General features: G+C 37.4%; 1 protein-coding gene across 1 annotated transcript in view; it reads right to left on the bottom strand.

Moving 5' to 3' along the window:
* LOC102861291 (interleukin-1 receptor accessory protein-like 1-like) overlaps positions 1-23,080 on the bottom strand; it is a 1,697,309-nt gene that overhangs the window by 598,437 nt on the left and 1,075,792 nt on the right. The window lies entirely within an intron of this gene.

Genomic DNA, 23,080 nt, shown 5'->3' with positions numbered 1-23,080 from the left:
AGATGATGGCAGAAGGCATCACATCAATCATAGCCTTACTGATAACCTTATACTCAGCCAAGAATGGGAGGAGGCATAATTTGTAACCATCTACAACATGGAGGCATTAGAGCTGCTCATGACAGAGAGAGAGGGAGAGATTCAAGGAGCTTTTGCTGGGGAAACTAAGGTAATGTGGACTCACAGAAAATCATGATTGTCAAATGGAAAATAGTGGAACTCAATTTTTATCGATATAAATGTCCATTTCTTTATTTAGTATGTCAGCATGGCTAGTTCGATTGCCAAGGACAACCTCATTGCTTACCAAAGAGCAAGGAAGACATTTTTTTGGTGACTTCTCCTAAAACTGTCTTAGTCCTTCATTAAAACTTTCTTTTAAGAATTTTGGGAGTTAGGCCATGTCAAAAGATTCTGACAGTTCTTAGCTCTATCTGGGTTCCTGAAAGTCTTTGCATTGGCAAATGTTCAACAGCAAACTATGAAAAATGACCAAATATAAGATGAAACAATTAGCTGCTTGGAGAGTAGAAAACTGAGACTGGTTTTAACACACATTGCAATCAGTGACATAATTTATACTCTCAGGTTATTACATTTTCCCCGGAGTCAGAAAAGACTGATACACAGTTTTTATTTAGAAGGAAATTAGTCAAAGAAACAATTATCTCTTTTTCATGTGGAAAACAACATAAGCAATTTGAAGAAAAACAAAAGACTGTATAAATAGACACTGAAAATGAATTCCATTTATGAATATATTAATAGCTATATCAATGTTACAAAACTGACAATGCGGGAAAATAATTTCATGAAATATTCTTAGCAAAATAACAGAGAAAAGAATTTCCTGGAAAATAATTAATTGCCATGTAGCTGTGACATGCAAGAATACTAATTACCATCAACAGCTTTTCTTCCCTCAATGTTCTCATTACGTTTAAGAAGTAGCAATCTTTAATAAGTAAACTACCTTTAAGTGATGATTTAAAAATATTGAAAATTGTTGAATGATTATTATATGAGCTAAAGTAGAAATGTGTATAAACCTGATACCTGAAAAATTTATACATGTTTAGAAAGGCAAACAAGAAAAAAGAAGCATGTAAATTAAAAGAAACTTTGCCAAATGTCAATGCAGAGTTATTCCATATGTGACAATGTGTGCCAAGTTTATTACTTAGTATATATTACTTTTTATTTTTTCCTCAATTCCCCATAAATGATATTGCTAAGATGGCATAGCCCGTTAAGTTTTTATACTCTAAATATAACAATGAAAGAGCAAAAAGTATAGAAAATGTTGACATCTAAGAAGTTTACATATGAATTACCAATGAAAGGGGGAAAAGTAAATCCATCATGTGATCAATGAATATTTGAAATCAGAACTGTAACAAAAGAAAGCTGTACTAAAATAAAGGCAAAGCTGCTTTGTCAAGTTACAAGAAGCTTGGAAATAATTTTGACACTTCATTGGAAGATCAAAAACAATCAAGTCTCAAAAGAAAAAGGAATAAAGACTAAGTAGAAAAGTGGAAAGTTCCATTTTGAGAAAATAATTTCTTGAATAATGGGTGAAGACTTAAAAATTGGAAAGAGAACTCCACAAACACCAAAGTAAACTAGAGTCAAAAGTATTACAAAGGTTATAAGTTTATACTTATAAAAGTATAAATGACAAAAATGTTAATATTTAATAAGAAATGTTTTTCAAAAATCTTAAAATGGTCATTTAATTAAAAGTTAGTTTTAAACAGTCATAAACATCAAAGAAAATCTACATTAAACAGACAAATTGGCTGTAAATGAGTCAGAAGCCTGCATGTTTGCCAAGCATTAAGAAGGAACTCAAAAGAAATTATGGAATTTATGATTAAGAGTACAATTTAGGTCTAAATATTTAATCAAAATTATTAACAGTGAAATATTATTCTCAATACCAAAGAGACAGAAACAACTTAAGTGCCCATCAGTGGGTGAAAAGATAAACTATGGTACATACATGCAACAGGATGCAATGCAACATTAAAGAACCATGAAATACCTCATATTGTGGATAAGTGTGAAGATAATGATAGAGTGAAATAAATCATTCATAAGATAAGTGCTGTACGAGTCCATTACTATAAGAAGCTATGGAAAGGCTTATAAACAAAAAGGTTACCAGAAATGGAAGGAAATGGGAGGGAAATCACTAGATAAGAGACATATATTTAGTTGATAGATGGGATAGTTTTTTGTTTTTAAAAAAATAGATGATCAGCCCAGTGTCAGTAAGGAAGAGACAGACATTAAGAGGGACAAAAAAAATTAATAATTACTGGCCACAAGTATTTATTGTCATTGTTATGTGCTCTCAGGGCAAGTATGACCCATCAAGACCTTATGAACAATAGATCTGAACCCTGTCCTATCTTGTACCAACCTCACATTCTCTAACACACTCCAGTCAATTGCTGCAGTCACTTTGTCAGTCCACCTGGCTGAGGGTCTTCCTTGCCTTTTCTGTTCCTCTATCTTTCCAATCATGATGTCCTTGTCCAACAATCACCTCTTCTAGCTTACCTACACAAGGTATGTGAGATGAAGCTTTCTTCCAAAGAGCACTATGACTTCACCTTCTCTAAGATGTAGAAGTTTGTTCTTTTGGCAGCCCATGGGATAGTCAGTACCCTCCTCCTACACTACAATTCAGAGGCATCAATTTTTTTTTTGTCATCCTTATTTATTCCAGATTTCCTATGCATACCAAGTGACTGAAAGGTTATTATTACCTATATAGTCCTGTATTATCACTAATAGCTGATACCATACAGTTAGTTTTTATAAGGACAGGGAAGGGTTCAGAGCTGCTGTGATGCTATGCATCACAGGTGACTCAATCACTAACATTCTATGACAGGTTTGGAAGCATGAGTGGCATCCACTTCCTAAACTTGCCTCCAGAAATTCTATGAACTTTGATAAATGTCAATAGTTGTAGAGGGGCTTCAGGCCTTTTAGTCATAGGGTCGCTATGAGTCATGTTAAATTAGAAAGCAATCAACAACAACATAAACAGAAAAGGAAGAGTAATAGGTATATGTGTACAAGATTACATTCAAAATACAAAAAAAAGATAAATAAAAAAAATTGAAAGAAAAGAAAGTTTGGGTTAGGTGCACGTTAGTAATTTTCTGAACATTCTCTGTTTGTTGACTGACTGAAGAAAGGCATCCAGGCCTCTCTGACTCCCGAGATTGTGCTCTTTCCACTGTGCTTTACTGTCCCCCTTGCCCCAGTTCCCAAACATCCAGGATATCAAAGATATATGTGCTCGGGGGGAGGAGAAGTGAAGGAAATGGGAAAGAGCCAATGTGAAAAACAACATACAAGAACTTTATAAATAAACCAGTATAAAATAAAAATGAAAAAAATTAAAAAAATACTTTAAGTATGGCATACAATAATTCTACATCTGTAGTTGTACGTGTTATAATTGGATCTATGTGGAGTCAACAGGGGTCAAAGTTTTTAGTTATAACCAAACACCTTGAGGGAACTAGTTGCCAGGTCTTTGATCTCAATATCATAGTCACAGGAAAAATGAAAGTCAACTAGCGTAACATAGTACACAAAATCAGTGTTCTACAAGCTACTCTGTTGAGTAGTCACTAAGATTTTAAAAGGTTTTGAGCAGCTATCTAAGAAGTAGCTATTGGACTCTTTCTGTTGGAACAGAGAAATTCAAAGGAATAAAATACCACTAGAATATCAATTTCCACAACCCAGCTATCATGTTGACCTTTCTATAACTATTGATCTTTCTGAAAGGGTCCCTGGTTGAGCAGAAGACAAATGTAGAACTAAACTTGAAATAAAGACTCTGTGGTTTGATAACCCAGGGAAATGCCTGAGACTAATAGTGACCCTTAGTCATCTTTCAAGTCTGAAACTGAAATCACTTCTATGACTCAACATTCAGCCAAATAATAGACATACCTGTAAGGTGAAGAATAATACCAGAAAGCAACACATTTTTTTAGATCTGTCATATAAGATCAAAGGGGCAGTATTTGCCTAAGGATAAAGTTCAGAAGATAGGTGGAGATAGACTAGAAGGATTAATGGAGATGAGAAGCAAAAGATGGGGGTACAAATAATGCTGTTATATGGTGAGGATTGAGATTAATGCCATGAAGCAAAAAGTCCATGAATTGTTGAATAGAGAACCACTTTTCTCCACCTCAATCACAATAAAGAGTTTTTAAGAAATGACTCAAATTATCTAGCATTATACAGACTTATGCTTCATTGGCTTAGCATTATATAACTAGAATACAGAAGAGTTTGTGTTTAAAGTCAGATTTCATTTTTAATTAGAATACTGTTTGCAATTGTAACCACAGGAAAGTTGCAGTTATTGTTTATTTCCAGTCTGTTTCACTTATTTGACTATAAGGTTCTGGAGGACCAAGACTGCTAAATGCCTCCTCTCTAACCATAACACTTCACATTTCATTTTCTCAATAAAATTTCATGGGGGGAAAATAGATTTGTGCTTAAAAGAGTAATATACTATATTAAACAATAGGATTTCCGTTTATAAAACTAGAGAGGATTTTAGATACTTTTCCCCAGTAAATCTTTATATTTTCCACAAAGAAACCTTCCATATGAGAAAAAAAGTAAAATTTAGAAACACTGATTAGCCTTTATTTATATAAGCAATAAACATACAATTTATTAAAAAGAAATATCATATAAATTAAATCCATTTCCAAAAGCTAGAATCCAAATTGTGTTGAATCCAAGGCAATTATTCAGATTCTGAGGACCAAGAAAGTAAGTAAAACCTGTGAACAGCCTGGAAATGAATGTGGTAAGATAAAGAGTGGTAACTAGTGGGTCAACAAGATCTCTCTTATACACTAGAACCCAGGTCTGAAGGTCATCAAAGTAGATTTGGGCATAGGTGGCGAAGAAAACAACTTGTCTGAGAGTGGAATTCATTTCTGTGAAGATAATTAAACGAAACATTTTGAGTCCATGCATGAAGTTAGGAGATAGCTACACAAAATTAACAACTCGTTTTTCTTCTGTGCTCTCATTTCAGCTTTGCTTGCTTTAACTAATGCTGTGACATGAACTGGTACATCGTTCGAAGTAAGTAAGGTAAGAATTATGTGGGCTATCATTAAGATAACACATGTGTAATAGAACTCCAGAATAGTAAGAGCTTTTTTAATTTAAAAAAAAAACAAAGCACTAAGGAAATTGTGAAAAATTTACTAAAATTCTCCAGGTATCATGAGAAAAATATACATTAAAGAGGCCAAGAGAACTTCAAATAGGCTAAAACACAAAAACAAGACACAGCATCATGAAATTCTCAAAAATAAAAATCAATGATAGACTACTTCAGTCAGTTCAAGTAAAATGAAGCGGTGCCTACAATGGAAAATCAATAGACTAAACTCTGATTTATTGGCCAAAAGCAAGCAAACAAGAAGACATGGAAAGGTGTATACAAAACTTTCTAAGAAAACAACTGACAAGAATCCTGTATCCAGCTAAACTGTCTATCTAATATGTTTGAAAAATTAGAACCTTTCCATAAAAGCAGAAAGTAAAGGAATTTGTGAAGAATAAGACCAACCTGACAAGAAATAAAAATGAAAGTTCTTCACACAGAGACAGTACAGCAAAGTGGAGAGAATAAAGTAATCATCAATTCAAAACACAACAAAATGGCAGCAATAAAATCTTGCCAACTGGTAATCACAATGTGAGTGGACTAGAGATAAGCAATTAATTCTATTTCACCTGTACCTGAGTATTTACCTTTTGTTTTACTTCAATATACACATAATTTAAGACTCAGCCTCCAAAAACTATGGCAATCCTTAATTATGCTTCAAGTTTCATTTGGTAATGTCAAAATTAAGATATAAGAACCAACTACTGAAACAGGCTATGTAGAGAAGCAATAGGCATTTGCACTTGACATCATTACCAGATGTTGTTGTTGAGTACCTTTCAGCTTAAACAGATCCATAGCTGTCCCTTCAGCAGGTTTTCAGAGGCATTAAGTCACATGGGAGGAAACGGCTCATCTTCCTCCCATGGAGCAGCTAGTAGATTTGAACCATGTCTGCTTTACTACTTTTATGTTAGCAGAACAATTCCTTACCACTAACCCATCAGAGCTAGACAGATTAATATATGGGAACTAGAACTAAAATGACTAATTTGGGGTAAGAACAGGGTTACATTTGTGCAGGGCCCCATAATCCCGGAAGACCATTCTGCAAGCTTGAAGTAGACTTTTCTATAGATCCTTGAACTCTTCTGAATTTTCACAGGTTAGAAAACATTTCATTAGTGAACTGAGACATAGGAATTCAAGCAATAGCACAGAAGCAAAATTAAATGGAAATTAAGGCTTAATGAAGCATAGGCCAAATAAAGACAGTACAAAATAAGCATTTAAATGAAAGTTAATTAACAAAAATGAAGATTGTTTTCCTAGGATCGAAAAAAAGTAAAGCAAAGTTAAATTCTTCACATTTAGTGAATTTAGAACCATATGGCTACATCAAAGCCCATATAAAAGGAATTTACTGAAAAGACAATACATTCAGGTATTCTCCTGAAGGCACTAATTACATTAGAATTGAGAGGAATATTGTTAATAAACTCAATAGCTTTATTTTATATAGGAATTGTCACCCATATAAGCATTATAGACAAATCAGGTAAATGAACATGCCAAATTTTAACTCAACTAAGCATTGCCTTGACAAAAGGCAACTATATGAGGAAGACTCATTAAATGTAGTAACGCACATTTCAAAATGGATTACCAATGCTAGCATCTTGTTTTAAAAATAACAAAATGAAGAAAAAAACAAAAACAAACCACCAGGCCCAGATACAATTCTCTTTACCTAAAAGTACATACAAACACTGTACTTTCCAAGCTTATTAAAGAAGAAATAAAGGGCAAGTTTTCTTTATGTGGATTATGAAAATATGTTTAATAAATTACCTTCCTTTCATCTTGAGCCATTTAGCCAAAGGAACAAAGAAAGAATTTTAGAGAAAAGGAAAGTAAAATATTGTAATATAAGGTTTTCCTGTGATATACATCTTCAGAAACCAAATGGATGATAAACCATAAGTCAGTTTCAACTTGCCTGTTAATGATTTTACTTGGGGTTTGTTTTGTTTTCTTTTTAAGAGGAGTGTCCTTTGTTAGAGGATGCCAACATATATAAATTACAATGTTTACAATACAAATACTGAATACAGCTCGAGACATTTTGAAAAGCACCCAAATATATATTGTTACAAAGAGTTGTCCAGAAATCTGGGCTCTTTTCACAATGAATAAAGCTTTACTCTTGTTAGATTGATTTTTCTAAGAAAGAAATGCCTCATCATTGGTGCTTTTGTTTGCCGTATAGGCCTACCTATTGTTTGGCTGAGAGTTGTACCACAAAAGTATAGTCCAGAAATAAAACTCAGAAGGCAGAAGGGGAGAAGATAGAAAGATGAATGGAAACAAGAACCACAGACAGGAAGTGGGATGAGGAGGGTTACAATGTGGAGATGGCACTTAATGTATATGAATCATAATATATTAATAATATGAAACATAATGTATATGAATCCAATGTGAATGAAGTGAATGTGAATACGTGAAACACAATGTATATGAACTTTGTAAGCAAACAATATAATTTTTTCCAAAAAACAATGTATGTGAATGGATGCATGAAATATCATTCTTTTCAATACACTTTCACTCAAATCACAATAAAATGTTAAAAAAAAGCGTCTAACCTTTTAGAACTCTTGAGTATACTTATGAAAAATGGCTCAAAAAGAGTAATTCTCCAAGTGAGAAATAGCAGAACTCTATGTTCTCAATTGATTCAAATTTAACTGGGTCCTCAGTCTTTTGCTACAAAATCAACAGAATTGATTTCTTCAGTGTGAAGATGCAGTAATGCAACGAGAAAAATTAGCTCTATTATGTGTGCACAATGAAAACTAATCAATGAAGACAGAAGAACAAGAGGAAATGAAAACAAAATGAAGCTTGCCTGTGATCATGGTTGGTTTGTTTTTTGTTGTTTTTTTTTTTTCAACAGAAATATGAAGTGAGTATGAAGCTTGATTTTGTAAAAGTAATGTCACACAAGGGGGCTAGTGTCCCCATCTGTAACTAAAAAACTCATTGTCATGGAGTTGAAACTGACTCATTGCTCACCCCTCCTTGGGTTTCTGAGGTGTAAATCTGATGGGATGAGATTGCTGAAGGAGTCAAACCACCAGGGAGGCATGGAGTTAGGGCCAGTAGTGCAACTCCCCATGGACTTGGCCACCAGAGCTCCACCTCTAACGGAAGCACAAAGCTACTACATGTGACCAAAACCCAATGTCTGTAAGGTCAACTCAAACTCGTAACCACCCTATAAAGTAGAAATACTTAATAGAATTTCTAAGACTGTAAATCTTTACAGAAGCATGCTACTATGCTACTTTTTTCTTCCACAGCGCTGCTGATGCTTTTGAGTCAGTGAACTTTGATTTCACAACTGTGCACTTGAACACTGTGCTACTAGGGCTCCTTCAATACTACCTTACATGTAACACAATGGTAAGAGACTGCATATGACAGACCAAGCAATGCCCCTGCCTGTCTCCCAAAAGTATTCATATTCTATTCACTGGAACATACAAATAACTTGTCTTGCTTGGCAAAAAGGACTTTGCCGATGTAACTAAGAAATGGACTTGAAAATGAGAGAGACTATCTTGAATTGTCTAGTAAGCCCAGCATAATCAGTTAAGTATTTAAGGTGATGAACCCTTCCTGCTTGGAATCAGAGACACAGATGCAGCAATAGAGGAATCAAATGATGTCTCTTGAAATGGATTGGACTAGGCATTGATGGTGGAGAGCCAGAGAATAGAGGGAGCTTCTTACTCACTCACTGCATTTGAGTGGGACCTGACTCAGAGCTTATCATGCAGTGGGCTTTCAGAAGCTGAAGACTGCATGTGAGGAGATTGTCTATCTCCCATAGAGGAGCTATTGGAATTGAACCATCTGCCTTTGGTTTGGCAGTCCAACTCCCTATCCACTAGGCAACTGAAGCCATTCTGGAAAATCAAAGAAAAGTCTGGGCTTTCTTCTTCTAGAAGAAATCCAGAAAGGAACACAGCTTTATCAATACTTTCATTTCAGTTCAGTGAGACCCATGTCTGACAGAAGGGCAAGATAATACATTTGGATTGGTTAAACCATTCAGTTGGTATACTTTATTATATCAATAAATTAAAGCATTATATTTTATAGAGGACTAAGAAGAGGTGACGCATCTGGAAAATGAGTCAGAAAAAGACATTATTAGTTGTGAATGAGGCTTTACCTACTATTACAAGATGACACAGGGGCTATGTAAGTGTTTTGTGTCTTATATTTGTCTCACTGTAGAATTTGATCTGCCAAAAGAACAAACATGTCTGTCTTGGAGAGAATACAACCAGAGTACTCTATGGAGGCAAGGATGGTGAGGTTTCACCTCACACACTTCAGGTATGTTGCTAGGAGGGGCTTTTCCTTGGAGAGCACCATGATGCTTCAAAGGGTGGAGGATCGATGAAGGAGACCTACCAAGTAGACTGACACAGTGACTGCTGCAATGGGCTCTAGTGGGTCAAGAATTGCAAAGATGGCACAGGATAGGAGAGGGTTCAGATCTGTTTTTCATAGGGTTGCTAAGAGTTGTAATCGACTCAATGGCACCTAACAACAGCGAAAACAATTTAACATGACAATGAAAACCTGGAAACTATGCATTATATTCAGTATAACTGGATTCTTACCATTCTAAATATGCATGATATGGCATTCACCAATGCAGAAATGTCAAGTTAGAAATTATGATATAAGAATATAGCCTTATCCACTTAAGTATTATAAGGTTTCAGAGAGAGACTTTTAGAAAGTAGTAAAGCTTATTTTCCCCCAAAAATTTCTTTTTTAAATTTATTTTTAAATGCTCACAATTGCGTATTATGTACCAGAAAGCTGGACAGTGACTAGGGAGGGTGGAAAGAGATGCCTTTGAGCTGTGGTGCTGGAGAAGAGTGTTGAATATACCATGGACTGCTAGGAAAACAAACAGATTTGTCCTGGAGAGGGTGAAACAGGGTTGCAACCTGAAGGCAAGGATTCTGAAGCTTTGTCTGACAGACTTTGGGCATGTTGCAAGGAGGGACCATTCCTTGGAGAGGGACATAATGTTTGGGAGGTTGGAGGGACAGCGCAGGAGAGGAAGACCCTTGATGAGATAGATTGATTCAGTGATTTGAGTAATGGGAGTAAGTGTGTCAGAGACAGTGAGGTTGGCACAGGATAGGGCAGGGTTTAGGGCTCTTGTACACAGAGTTGCTATTAGTCATAAGCAACATCTTTATTATTTTTTTACAGAATATTCTTCCAATTTAATTATTTTCTCATTCATTCATTGCTGCACATAGCAGAAAAGCTTTTAGCAGCTTAAACTTAGGATAACCTATAACCAAGGGGGGAAAATGGCACAACCAATATAGACTTTTCTGGAAGGCTCTCATTTGGCCATCATTAGCTGAAAATAAGATTTCCCCCTCTCCTCTCAATTGCAACAGAAACTCTTGAATTGTTTCACTTAGAAAGGGAATAAGTGATTACAATCTAAATTTATTTGTCATTCAACATCTTAAAAAAAGAATGGGCTATTATTCTAGCAATAGAAACAATACAATTAAACACTGCTAGATGAGATGCAATTGTCTTATAATGAGAAATTAAGAAACTAAATACAGACATTACCTGTGTAATTGTAGGCAAATGAGCACTGTATGTATAATATTTACTTGTTCTGTACAATTAGCCTCTTCTGTTGAGTTATTTGCATTCATCAATGAACCATCATTTAAAGCAAGGACTTTTCTATTTTTCTAAGTAATTTATGGTGTCATACACTGAAGTAGAAATTTGTTTGCAAATGCAGAGCTTTCTACCTAGTTGCTGTAGAGCTAAACCTAGTACTCCCTATTTCACTTAAAGTGAGGAATAACTTTTATCAGAATAGCTCCATCACAATTCACCTTTGGCAGAGAGTGGTGTTCTATTCATAGCTTGTGGCAGCATATTTGAATAGCAATTTTGAAATGCCTCTATTCAATATGGGAGGAGTTAGAACACTCAGGAAGTCATTCCAATTTGCTAAAGGCATTTAGATAAGCTGATATGTATACCAAAATTAGGGTTTAATTAGAGCACCGAGGTGAACTTTCAATAGTGTATTTGAAAGCATCGTGTTTCTAATGTAATAGCTCCGACTTGTCTAATTTTTTCATTATAAGATGCTTGTTGCCCACAGGAATTTACAGCCTAATGATGAAGGCATAATAACCATATACTTATTATAACCATTGCCAATGATAAACACTTGAAACTTACTGCAAGTGGTGATAACACATTTATAAGCACCTATAACTGTAAAATGTACATATTAACATCCACTGTCCCTGAAAACCCACTAGTGGGTCAGATATGCTCGGTTCCGATTTGATGGTATTCAACAACATAAAGGTATGAGGTGTGTATGTGGGTGTGTGCAATTTTTTGCTATCTGTTGGAAATATGACTAGATAAAAAAACCCCACAACCCTCATTTTCCTAAATGAGAATGTTAGCATATTGTAATAAAAGGAAAATGATTTTTTTAAAAAGAATGTCTTACCTTGCTTGCATCTTGAATACAAAACTAGCATATGTTGTATTATTCAAGCTACTTGGCAAGTTACTTCTATTTTTATTCAAGTCATACTTTAAAGAGATATTGAAATAAAAGTTAAACTTTAAGAAACTGTTCATCATGTATTTGCTCATTTATTCAGGACTGTTGAGATTCTATAGAATATGCATGCAACTCTTCTAGGCATTGAGGATACAATAATAAACATATAGGAGAAGTCTCCAGTTTTCTTGAACTTGAGAGAAACATGGAAAAAAGTTGCTTCTTTCACATTGTATCAGGGTTGATGTTGATACAATCCAGGATTGTATTGCTCTGGTAGTGGTCTCCACAGCTAACCAGCTCTGGTGGCCTGGTGCTAAGAAGCTGTACTTCAATACCAAAGGCACAAAGTGTGAATTCACCAGCTGCTCAACAGAAGAAGGGTGGTCAATTGCCTCCTGTGCAATTTACTGCCCCTGAAAACCAGCTGGAGGGTCAGCCATGAGTCCGTGCCAACCCATCAACAACACTAGCACCACAAAGGTCACATCACTATGGTAGGCATGATTTTCAATCCTGGAAACCCAAAGGAGGGTTAGCAATGAGTCAGTTTGGATGCGACAGCAATGAGTGTGTGGTAGCTATGGTATTAGAAGCATTCCATTGTCAACTCAAAGGGAAAATGTAGAATCTACTAGGTGCTCCATGGAGAAAAATGTTAGCCTGCTTCTATGGAGATTACAGTCTTGGAAACCCGATGGGGCTGTTCTACTCTGTCCTACAGCATCGCTATGAGTTGGTATCAAATTGAGGAAAATGGATTTGGTTTTGGTTTATATGGTATCAGAGTTTAATTAAGTATACTATAGAGGAAAACATTCTTTAAATCTGGGGTCAAGGATGCTACTGTTGTTAAATGCTGTCTATTTGGTTCCAACTCATGAGGCCCACAATAGAATGAAATCCTGCTACATCACGGTAAGGTCTCCCAAAAGAGCTGATAATCAAACTGAGGCCTGAACAACAATGGCATTACAGCCTTATGCACCCAAATGCTATACTCCTCTTCACACAGATTGCTAAAGAATTGATTTTTTTTAAAAAAAAAACAACAACATAACTTTCATGTAAAAAATTAATTTCCTTCAATTATAGTTTTTATTTTATTAACAGGTATCTGTGCAATCACTATTTCACATACTATTTTAGCTATAGGATTTTATTAGTAGCAGTCAGAACAAAAATGTTATAACTATTTAAATAGAATTAAATTACTTTGAATTCTGGTGTCTTACTAGTAAGGAGTTGTACTGACAACCCAAATGCAAAGAGAGAAAGATAGACAATCTCCTCCCATGCAGTTTACCATCTCTGAAAACCTGCTGGAGGGTCAGCTATGTAATGCTTCTGACTTGATAGTACATAGCAGCAACAATAACATATAAGCAAAACTAGCATCAGGTAAATTATAAATGTTATTGTATGTTCCTTAAGAAAATTAGTGTATTGTTTGTAATTGGGTTAAAATAAAGAAAAAACAAAATTTGAAATTTTGACCCAAAACCCTAACACAAAAACCAAAAACCAGAAGCACCAAAACCTGCAAAATGAACTAGTAGACAGATATCTAACAAAAATGTAAAACAATTACGTTCTGGGATTTAAACATTTTTTTTGTGAGTTATCATCTTATAGTATTATGTTCCTTTATCCATGACTGGGATTTTGCCATTTCTATGCTTTGAAGCCAAGAAGTTGGGCTAGGAATTTTGGTGATCTCTCTTCTGATTGAATTGTGTGATACGGGCTTCAAAAGTGGCTTGATCTCTATACATCCTTGTCAAAATACTGAGAAGCCCTTAGGAAGACTAGAGATGAAAGTAATAGAAAATGGTATCTGCAAAAATAGAAGTCAAACAACAATGAAGGAAGGGTAAATAACAAAAATAATATACTCAATGGAGGCAAAAACCAAATAAACAAAACAAAAACCCACTATAGAGTTGATTCCAAGTGATGTGGCTTCTTATGAAAGGGTAAAAGTGACCAAGGGTAAATTTCTATGGGAGCAGACAGTCATACCTTTCATTGATCATTGAGTGGCTGAAACCATTGACTTTTCACTTTGTGTTGCAGTGCTTACCAAACCTATACATGTGGAGAGACTGCCCTGCACTCAACCCCCTGACCAAGGAGTAAATGAAAGAGGTGAAACTCCAGAAACAGGAATCACTCACTGAATGACATCGGACCTGAAAAAGCAGTGCTGTCTTGGGCAAGGTTCTCTAGCCAAGTAAACCAGTGAAATGTGAGTCTATAAACATATGGAAAAGTTTGTTCCAAGGAAATGGCTCAAGCTTTGCGAAGAGAGGCAAGTCCTGTCTCGTCTCGTTGTAAACATTTCAGGTGGCAGGTTGCTGGCTCATGTTTCAAGAACCTGATGATAATGAGTCAATGCAGAATCCTGAGATAAAGCTCTGCTAGAAGATCTGTCTGTGTCTGTGTGTGTGTGTGTGTGTATGTGTATACACTCATATTGATCAGATCACAAAAATTTGGGATCCAGCAAGACATATTGAGGTAACTCTGACCATCATGGCCTAGCCAAGTTGACGCAGAGCATTACCCATCATGACTGTCTTTTACTTTCTAATTTATGCTTTACATTTTAAACTCGCTGTAATAACTTCAGCACCACAGACAGTAAAACAAGCTCATATAATTGACTACTACACTGGCTTTTCTCCTTCAAACCATCACGTGAGTGTTCTTTAGCTCTCTGTTGCTAAAACATGGCATGCTGGGCTAATTTGGCCTGAGGCGATTAAAAAAATAGCAGGCAGGAAATGATTAAAGCAGGACCTAAATCATCTCGTCATCATACATAACGGCTTTTGCAACTACAAATGATTTGGATCCTGCAGACTTGTGTGTTTCAGTGAGTACATGAATCAATAGTATGCACTCCTTTTCTTTTCTCTTGTATTTTCTTCATGAGCAACTATGAGACAGCTATGTGTTGGTCCTGACTTGACGTCCTCTTTGATTCCAAGAACAGAAACCTGCATATGCCAATTCAAAAAGAAAAGGGGGAGAGGAAAGAAACAACGTTGGGGGAGGCACTTGTTTATGATTTGAAAACTATTATCAACCACTCAAACCCCATACAAACCAGAAAACAATGTAACTTACTAAAGTTAGAGAGGTAATACTGGGTATTTGTACGAAAAAAATATGGGGTTACATGTTAATTAGAATCGATTACAAGTCATACAGGTGAGCTAAGGGGCAAAGACAACCAGAATGTGGCTGTTAGATGTCAGTCACTCACAGCGACCCAATCAATGAACAATAAGATCTGAACCATATTCTATGCGGTGTCATGCTCTCTATCTCTGATCTGCTCAAACTCGCTGTCACAACCTCTATGTCAGTTCATCTTGCTGAGGGCCTTCCTCTCCTCCTCTAGCTCTGCTGCACTTTTCCTGGTGTGACAAGACTGGCAGGTGTTTTAAAAAGAAAAAAAAAATCAGGGCAGTTTCATAACACAGCAGACCAAGTGTCTTCACACTGAAACAAAGCCAAATTCCATGTTATCCATTCGACTCCCACTCATTGCACTCCTCCATTGGGTTTCCGAGACTATAGAGGAGTTGTCCCATGTTTCTCCTGCAGGGTAGTTGATTCTAATCACTGACCCTTATGTTAGCAGTCTGATGCTTTACTCGCTACATCTCCAGGGCTCCATAACTAGTATATACAAAGTTGTTGTTTGCCATTATGTTGCAATCGACTCTGCAGCAGGTTTTCAGAGGCAGTAAATTGTCCAGGAAGAGATTTCCCATCCCTCTCCCACAGAGCACCTGGTGAATTCAAACTGCATGCCTTTCAGACTGCAATGCAGCGTCTTACCACTAGGCCACCAGAGATTCACCATCTGAAAAATGGCAGACCTAGTTATTATTTCTGTTCTAAGCCCTCACTCCTCAGCAGTGGTTCATGGACCAGCATTGTCAGCATCCCCTGGGAACTTGCTGGCAATACAGAATCTCAGCCTTCACCTCAGACACACGGAATCTGCTGTTTAACAAGATCCCAAGGGGATTTACATGTCTTGTAACATTTGAGCAGCACAGCTTTGGAGCTTCTTGCACTGTCAGAATCCATAAGCCCCTGTGGCTGCAATTTCATGGAAAAGCTCTTTGTCGTAGGCTGTCTCCGTTGTGTCTCCTCAGCATTTTATCAGCTAGCTCCTTGAACCAGTGAAAAACTGGTCTCCACAGTATCTGAGAAATGCCCACTACATATTCATAATGATGCATCAGAGAAGAGCTGCATGCCCCCCTCAAGTATACTTTAACTGTTGGAGGAAGTGTGACAGCAGAGATAAAGCAGAAGCCATGTATATTTATAATACTTGAGAACTGCTGAAGACCATAGATACATATACATCCCAATGGTGGTCCAAGGAGAATCAGTCATAGACTATCCCCATTTCTGGTTTTTTTCCTGTGAGGAAATACTGCAAAGACACAGCATTACACTAGAGGGCTCCAGAGGTAATTGCATAGATGCTATGAAGTCAACTTGGGGTTTTAATCAAAATCCATTGTATAGTACATAGGGGGGATTAAACTGTCAACTAAAAAATAAATTCCTTTAATGGTAACACACACATGAGCTAAATCTTTAACAGTGATTTTTAACCTCAAAGACTTTAAGGTACAACAATCCAAAACCTACTAACATCCTGATCCAATTCTCTAGAGGTGCTGATGGGTTTGGAGAACTTGGGCACAGAAAATTCTCATATGTAAAAATGATTCAGAAGCACTGAGAGACAGCAACAGGCTTGTATTGCTGACCTCAATTCCCAGACAGTACCTCCCTGGGATTATCTGGAAGGCTGCTTAAACCATAGAAGCTTGCTGTTATCCTGAGTAAGGAGTTGCAGGATCAACCCCAAAGCAGGCAGTTTGAATCCACCAGCTGCTCCATGGGAAAACAGCAATCTCCTCCACCCGTTTCTAGGGCCCTGGACTGTAATGAGAGGAGAGTGCGTGCCTATTTCTCCATATAGTTGCTGGTGGATTCAAACTGACAGGGCAGCGCTCACTTTGGGTTAGCAGCATAGCTCAGTACTGACTCCCTAATACTGAACCCGGCATGCACGAAGCACGGAGCGCAGTTCAAGTGATGCTGACATAGCTCACATGCAACCCTTCTCAAACTCAAATGCACCCAAGGACTCTCTGGGGATCTTGTTAATATGCAAACTGATTCACCAGGGCCTGGTACACTCTATTGCTAACAGGTCCCAGAGATGCTGCTAATACTGGACCTTGATCACAATTTGCATGCCCACAGCTGCCAAAGACACGAGACCTAAAAAGAAGTGGGTCACTATTAAGGAGAAACTGGCCCTAATTCATAATGCTGACAAGGAGCTGTCATGTCAAATCGCTGGGAACAAACCATAAGGGTAATGTTTTTAAAAGGCCATATGATAGCCGATTTGCAGATACATTACAGGACTGGAGGAGAGTGAACAGTCTTGGAAGGGAAAGCCACAGGAAGAGGAGGAGGCCTAGAGTTCAGAATTCCAACCATGAAGGGAAGGTGATGAGATGCATAGGATTGGCAATCTCATCAACCTAACAGAAAATACTGTCTTAGATATTGGGTTTGGGCTGTCATAACAAAGTACCTCAAACTGGGTTGATTAAAAATGAAGAGACAAACAAAAACACACAAGCAATTCATTTTCTTACAGTTCCAGGAACTTCTCAACCTCACTGTCATTGATCCTAAACCAACTGGTAGATCACTCTCCATTGGGTTTCCGAGTCTGTAAATTGTATGGGAAGAGACTGTCATCTTTCTCCTCAGAGCTGCCAGCAGATTTGAACTGCTGGGAAGCACGGTCTTTACATTAGCAGTGCAACTGCCTACATACTAGGCCACTATACCCCCCTCATTCTATAGACTGTTGTTGTTGTTTACCATTGGAACTGACCCACAGTAAACTCTCTGGCAGGTTTCAATCACACGGGAGGAGATTGTCCATCCTTTTCCCACAGAGTAGCTGGTAGTGGCCTCGAACCGCGTGCCTTAGGGATTGCAGTGCAGCTTCTTGCCACAAGGCCACCAGAGCTCCCTCATTCTATAGACTGGAAGTCCAAAATAAAGATTTCGGCAAGGCCATGATATTGTCTCAAAGCTCTGAGGGTAAATCTGATGTTTGCCTTTCTTCTCAGCCTCCAGTAATTGCCCCCCCAAAAAAGTCTTTTCATTCCTTGACTTGTGGATATGTAACTTCTGTGTTTACCTCAGTATTCCTTGACTTGTGGATATGTAACTTCTGTGTTTACCTCAGTCCTCACATCTATCCCTTTTGTGTCTGTCTTTTTTCCTCTTCTTAAAAGGTTACCAGTCGTGTTGGATTAGGGCCCATCACAATGACCTCATCTTAATTAATTGCATCTGCAATGACCCTATTTTCAAAAAAGGTCACAGTCTGAAATTCTGGGAAGGACATGAATTAGGGGGCAACACTCTATCCAACTCAATGAAGCCTAAATGAATTAATGTTTATAAAATATCTAGTTCCCCCATTTGCCCCTACTGAGCATTCAAACTAAAATGCTAGCTATTATGACTCACGCAACGACCATTAACAAGCTTCTCTTAAAGTCCACTCCTAAGTCCTTTGCCAAATGCAACATTAAGCTTTTACTAATTTGGGGATAATGAAGCCAAAACTATAGATAAAACAAAGTTGTTGGTGTGGTTGGTTTGTGTTGTTTTTTTTTTTAAAATTTCATGGGCTCAAACAGTAATATTTACTCTACTGAAGTAAAATATTTCTGCAGCACATTTTAGCAAATTACTTCAAGTACAATTAATATTGGGTGGAATAACATTTCATAAGGCATTTTCCTCTCTAAATGTAAGAGGGGAAAAAATTCTAACAAGGTTTGCCAGAATCCAAATGCTTTCAGAGTTTAGGGTAGGTAAATCACTTGGTGATTCACAAACATTTCTTCCACAAACACCTATTTTACAGCTAGTCAGTTTGACCTCAGTTTAAGAGTTAACACCTTCCAACCAGCTGGCCACCTGTTGTGGTTTTTTTCTACTATGTGGCCTGTGGTTGTTTTGTACCGTCAAGTCAAAATTGATCCACAGCTGACCCTCTTGTGGGTTTTCAGAGGCAGTTAATTGTGCAGGAGGAGACTGCCCATCCTTCTCCCACAGAGCAGCCGGTGGATTTGTCCTGTGTGCCTTTGAGATTGCAGTGCAGCTTCTTGCCACTAAGCCACAGTAATTACGTCACATGGATAATACGTATTTATTTCACATTTGCGTGTATTTTGTCTATTTCTCATTACAAGAGAGATGCATTGTTATGTGCCATCGAGTTGGAAATGACTCATAGCTGACCCTCCAGCAGGTCTACAGAGCCTGTAAATCACACGAGGGAGACTGGTCATCTTTCTCACATGGAGCAGCTGATGGATTCAAACTGCCTGCTTTGGGGATGGCAGAACAACCTCTTACCCACGGGGCCACCAGAGGCTTTTTTAAAAAAAAATGATAATAATAAAGTAAAAAAAGGCGTGGCATTCGGGATTATTTGGTTTTCTATCTCCAGGCCAGTGGTTCTTGCCTTTCTATCTACTCTCGACTTCCATTTATCTGTTCACTTCCTCGTGTTTTTTGGACCTTTACTCAGATGCCATCTTTTTGGTCAATCTCTTTCTAAAATAATGGAACAATGGATCTAAAATAAGAGCCCTTATCTTTCCTCTATGGCTACACTCTACCTCTTTTGGGTTGCTTCAAGCTTGCTATTTCACCTCTTATCATGTCTTAACGATAGCTATTGGTTCACTTCTTGGCTGGCTGGCTGGCTGGCTGGCTTTCTCCTTAGAACTTAAGATGCAGAAGGAGAAACAGGTCTCTTCTCTCCTCAGTACCGAACACAGTGTCTCTTATAATGTAGATACAGAAATATTTTTAAATAATGGACTAATGTAATGCTGTCAGCAAAGTTTCACAATATTAAAGGCTTACATTTCATGTCATAAGGACAAATGCAATTTATTTCTATTTTTATATTCATTAATTATGGCTTAACATTTATCTCATGATTGGGGGAGCTTATTTTCCCTCTTATCAGTATTCTTCTATTTTTTTTGTGTGTGATACTAAACCTGCTCCTGGAACTCCCACTTGCCTGAAACAACAAAAACCAAAACAAAACACCATCTCAAAATGTATAGCTTTGACATTAATGTGGTAGCACATGGCTGTCACTGGCATGGAAATTATCACACCAGTACCTGTATACCATGCCTTCAAAGATAGAGAGTGAAATGAATCCATGTGGAAGAACCCTCACACTTCTAAATTCACTGAGGATTTTCCCCAATTTAATTCAGTTCAGTAACTCTGCAGCGAGTTCAAGAGGCTTTCCATCATTTTCGGAATGAAATTTCAGACTCCAAACATATGGGCCTCCAAAATATATGTCAGTAGAGAACAAGGGGATTTCAATTACACCAGCTAAAATAGCTTTACAGATTGCACTATATTTAGAGGTCTAGTGCATTATTCCACTGGCATCTCCTAAATTATTCCATTTTCTTCTCAGATATATCAGAGGGAAACAAGATATAATGAAGAATGGTCACTGGAATTGAAGGAATGTCAATCTTTTTAACGTTGGCACTGGATAAAACCTCATATCTTGAGGACAGAGTAAGGTTTATCTTCTTAAGTAAACTTCAGGTAATTATGATCATTTGCTTAAGACACTGGGGCTTCTATGCTTTTAGGCACGGTCATTATTTTAATCTTAATAGAATGGATGGCTTCACCCATGTATTTAAAACACATTATAAAGAACAGCCATGTGTCCATAATTATTAAATGTAGCTAATGGGTACAAGAGGACTAATTATATTGTTTGAACCACTGTTACATGTTTGAAAAGTGTTGTAATAAATACAAAATGGCATTATAAAAGTAGAAATAAATGTCCCAAATTAGGGAACTATTCTATATCAACAGGGAACTCTGGTGGCCTAGTGGTAAGGAATAATGCTGCCAATGCAAATTGAGTGGTTTGAATCCACCAGCTGCTCCACAGGAAAAAGGTGAGCAATTGCCTCCTGTGCTATTTATGGCCTCTACCAATCCTCTGCAGGGCCAGCTATGAGTTGGTTCAAATTTGACAGTACACAACAGCAACACACTATAGCCACATGATATGGTCTTAAACATTTTAAAGAAAGAGTCCTCAGTTTATACCACATTGGTACTGTCATATCTAACTCACATTAACCCTGCGTTCAACAACAAAACCACAAAAATTCCTGTCCAGTCTTGTGTTATCTCATTAAAGTATATAATAAATATATTTTGAAAGATGTTTATCCCACTTTCTTGTCTAGAAGGAACATGTCTAAAAATAGGATGAATCTTATAATGTAGTAAATACAATAAAAATTAAAGCCAAGCGAGCTCTGGTGGCCTAGTGGCAAGAAGCTGCACTGCAATCGCAGAGGTGCACAGTTCAAATCCACCAGATGCTCTGCTGAAGAAGGAGGGACAATCTCCTCCTGTACCAGTCAGATCTGATTTGACGGTACACACACACACACAAAAATAATAAAAATTAAAAAAAAAAAACAGAGAAAGAGAGGGAGACTCAAAAAGATGGATTGGCAATGACACAGTGGCTAACAGTGGGCTAAAGTGCACCAGAGATGAGGAGGATGGCACAAGACATGCCAAGGGTCTGATCCATTGTTCATAGGGTCTCTCTGAGTCATAGTCGAGTCGATGGCACCAAACATAAGCTATGTACCACCTGGCATAAGAATATTGAGAAGCTAGAGTTTGCTTCCAGAGGTTATGGGTAAAGGTGGAGAATAGGAAAGGAGTGGATAGATAATGAACACTGTGTTGGAACAGATGAAGGGAAGAACTGAAAGGAAGGGAAGATTAGGTATCACACGTATGACAATAATCTGGAACAAGAGGTGCATTGCAAAGTAGAATGAGAGAGAAGGAAGGAGGGGGGTGGAGGGGAAATGCAATAATGAATGAGTGAATGAAAACCCAACCTTTCCGTAAACCTTTGTTAAAGTCACAATAAAACCAATTTATGAACAAAAATGCAATTGCAACAAATAGCTGATTATATTTACAGCACAACTTTTCAAATTCTAGCCCTTTAAAGCTTACACTAATCCGTACAGCTTGGGTAAAAGATAAAGGAGTCACTATACTTAAAGTTCCCAAACAAAGGGTTGGACATAAAAGTGCTATATAAAGGAAAGTAATTATTGTAATTAGATTATTTTTTAACAAGCGTTGCTGAGGTCCTGGCTCTGTGGCAGGTACAGTGTTAAGTTCAAACTTATAGCCCTTGTTCTCTTGCAATTCACAATGGATTGTAAAAATCAATTAGCATTAAGATACTGAATGCTTTCAAGAAAACTATCCTTTGGGATTTGTCACTTGTTATTGACCCTACAATAGGCTTCCAGAAGCTGTAAATCTCATTGAGGAGATTGCCCATCTTTCTGCTGTGAATTCGCTGGTGAATTGTAACTGCCTGCCTTTGGGCTGGCAGAGCACCTCCTTGCCTACAAGGCCACCAGAGCTCTCTTATTTTCAAAATATCCTTACATAACTCGACTCATTGCTTAAATGCCTGACCTGTATATTGTTTTTTTCCTGTATCATCAGCTAGCCTTTTCTTCTGTGTGACTTAAAACCACAGGCTTCTCTTGCAGCCTAATAGTCATGGATTCAGAGCCCTCGTGGGTGTCGTGAGAAATCTTGTTGAGTCGCCTGACCTTTGGAGAGGAAGATGGCTAATCCGTCCAAATCAAGTAACGACCTTGGTGTCTACTTTTATGTATCTTGGCTGCTTCATTATGTAAGACATAGATGCCCTTATGAGTCCTTGTGCTTCAATATCTGAGCATGGCAACCTGAAAAGAAACTATTCTTTAAATCTACTCTGATGTTCTAATGACTCTAAAATATTACCACTTGAAGTTTTCAAAATAAAGTTTCTCCAACATATTGCGATGGGAAAGTAAGCTGTTAGGGACCTCTCCAGGTTACTGAAGATCAACGGTGTCTCTCTGGAGACTAAGGTGCACCTGAAACAGGCCATGGTTTTTGCCATCATTTGTTATGCATCAGAGAGTTGGACAATGACTAGGGAGGATAGGAGGAGATTTGATGCCTTTGAGCTGTGGTGCTGGAGAAGAGTA

Source organism: Elephantulus edwardii, unplaced genomic scaffold (assembly GCF_000299155.1).
Source record: "Elephantulus edwardii isolate Elephantulus edwardi_28Jun2011 unplaced genomic scaffold, EleEdw1.0 scaffold00040, whole genome shotgun sequence".
NCBI classification, from domain to species: domain Eukaryota; kingdom Metazoa; phylum Chordata; class Mammalia; order Macroscelidea; family Macroscelididae; genus Elephantulus; species Elephantulus edwardii.
Note: the sequence above shows the minus strand (reverse complement) of the source record. Positions and strands in the feature narration are given on the sequence as shown.